The sequence below is a fragment of the Pygoscelis adeliae genome, unplaced genomic scaffold (genome assembly GCF_000699105.1).
Source record: "Pygoscelis adeliae isolate BGI_AS28 unplaced genomic scaffold, ASM69910v1 Scaffold98, whole genome shotgun sequence".
Classification (NCBI taxonomy): Eukaryota; Metazoa; Chordata; class Aves; order Sphenisciformes; family Spheniscidae; genus Pygoscelis; species Pygoscelis adeliae.
In genome coordinates this window covers 5885265-5888072 of record NW_008825547.1, presented here as the reverse complement: position 1 = coordinate 5888072, position 2808 = coordinate 5885265, and positions in this window count along the sequence as shown.

The following is a 2808-nucleotide window of genomic DNA, read 5'->3' as shown; positions in this document are numbered from 1 at the left end:
GCAAAATCTCATGGCTCCCCTTTCAGCTTATCTGGCCCTCCTGGCTCCCAAAGTACAGCCCACAAAACAAGAAGCGAAATGATTTTCCAATCCAGCAGTTCTTAAATATGTAGGAGAAAACTTTTCTTTAAAGAAGAGCCAACCTCATGAAAAGGGTCTTGTGGCGCCTATGTATAATAAATAATAAGCCATCATCACAGTCTCACATTTCCTTCTTCCTAGGAAAATCAAGAAATCTTCTCTTTATAATAGATGATCAGACATCTTTGTCTGGAGATCCCAAATAAAACTGGGTACAGGCATGTGAGATTAAAACAAAAAGACGTTGGGCTAGATTCTTTTTTAAACTAAGATACTTTTATTTCTCTTTGGCCGAGAACATGACTTATACCTACTGATGGCCCCCCAACATATTGACGGAGCAGCGACGTGAGACATTAGGGCAGACAAGAAAATGACCCATCATCTCAGACATACTTACTTGTTTCTTTTAATTCTGCCGGTCTGACCGTTGCAGAGCCTCCATGAGAACATGCAAATGGCTGGACTGGTTCAGACCGAGGGTCTGCCCTGCCAGTACTCCGCCTCCAACGATGGCTCTAGGCGTGACAGCCCGAACTGAGGGCAAGCGTGTACGATACTTGCCTCCATCCCCTACCTCCGTGTCTCTACCTCCAGCTATTTTCAGCTCAAAGGAGTTGCTGATCCATTTATGGTTTGTCTATCTAATGACCTCCTTAGGTCTCCAGTCTGCTATGTAAACTTCTTGCATCCACAGCACTGTTTGGCAAGGAATGCCATATGAGTTCTCCATTGCAGGGAGAATATTCATACTACGTAGTCTCACTCCAGCAGACAGCATTTAAAAGAATAACAACTTTTTTAGTATCAGCAGATACAGATCATGTTTCTCAAGGCATGTGTTCCTATTTATATGAGAAAAGCAATGACACTCTTCTCATATGCTGGTATAGGAACCTCTTTCAAGACTATTTTGGAGACATTCACTTGAATGTTGAATGGCTTTAAAAACTCAGTGCCCTTCTGAACAAATGTTCCTTCCTTTTAAGCTTCTAAAAACTGATTCATGCTTTTTAATCTGTTGCAACTTTTTTCTAGAAAATGCATTTATATGACCTAAAGTGGCCAAGTTTGATATACCATTGAATTACCCTGGAAAAGGCCTTGCTTTCTCAGTCCGCAGAGGCAAAACCTACAATAGGATTAACATTTTCAGTTCCAGTCTCCACAAATGCATTATTCTGAAAATCCCAGAGAAAAGGTCCCCTACAAAACAAAAGAACACTTAACGGATTAATATGTATAGCTTTTTAATTTTTACAAACTGTACAGATAACTGCCACAAATCTCAGGTGTTTTTATCATCTCGATGATTAAATCATCTCTGTAAGTAGCAGCAAAAATTTTATAACCTCTCAGGGCCTGCATCATTAAGTACTGAAAATAACTTGAAGTGCTGTGCAAAGCAAATGGTATAGTTGTAAACTCCTACAGACTCCTAGGAATTTGAAGCCTTTCTTAAGGCAATAGTCAGTAATATTTCATATAAATAAAAAGCCAAATCTCTGCTTTTTATCATCGGATGTTCTAGTCATTCTGGTATTGACATCTCCAGCTCTGCATTAGCATCGCTGTACCTGCATACACCCGTATGCACCTACGTACACCGGTCGCCTAGATCAACTCTTCTAGAATCAGTATATCTCCACCACCTTTCTCCACAACAGGCTGAAAACTAATCCATGGTCCATGAATAACAAGTTTCTCAACAGCAGCTTTTCAATACAGAGCTTGCAATCTGTCTCCCATTCACTTTGTCAAATTATGGTCCACATATCAGCCATTTGCAGCAGTGATATATCTGTCAAGCGTCAAGTACATTTCCTGCAAAGGAAAGTCTTTTTTAGGATTTTTTAACTTTCAAAATGTCTAATCCCAAACATGCAAAATAATGAGTCAGACGCCAAAAAATCATGAGATTTTTAAAAAAAAATATGTTAATGTCTTTTCCTTTGCTTTCTGGAGCATTTTCTGGGTCATGTTTTCAAGCTTTTCTGCAAGGCCATAAGGGTTTCAAACATTATTAAAAAGAAAGCAGCTGAGATCCTTTTGTAATTGCGTGTTTAAGGAAAACATTTATTGCCATCAGACTTAAACTGTGTTGAACTGACAAGCAAGAATCTTCAGAGATATTTTTGATCAAATAATCCCGAAAAGGGAGTATTGCTTCAAACCTGTTTTCTCTGGAGTTTTGTTTACATTACTTATTTTTTCCAGATAATTAAGCTTTACTAAAAGCATGGAGGAAAGCCATGACTTAACACTATCTTGAAGGACTCTTTACAATACCAAAATATCTGAGGTACAGATTATAGATCCTCATACAAACAGCGATTTCTTCACCTGAAATTTGTGATTTGCTCCCCCTTAATACTGAGTCCCCTTGAATCTTTACTCTGGATTTTTTTTTTCCCCAGTGACGAGAAGACAGTTTTGTGTGACAATGTGCATTACAGATCTTCTTAAAAGTTCTTCAGATTCCAACTGTTTTGAGACAAAAATGGTCATGAGTATTTGATAAATGTAACCATTAGTGTTATCATCTCAGCTTATTTGTGTGGCACTCCCTAACTTGTTTTTATTTAAAGAGGGAAAGGCATTCCATTCTTTTCATAATGCAATTCCTCTGTAGGGCATTATCTGAGCTCAGTATCGTGTCCTTCCTGTATCCTTTCTCTTCCATCCTTTCTGTCCTGATTAAAACTACCAGAGAGTCAGCGGGAAACC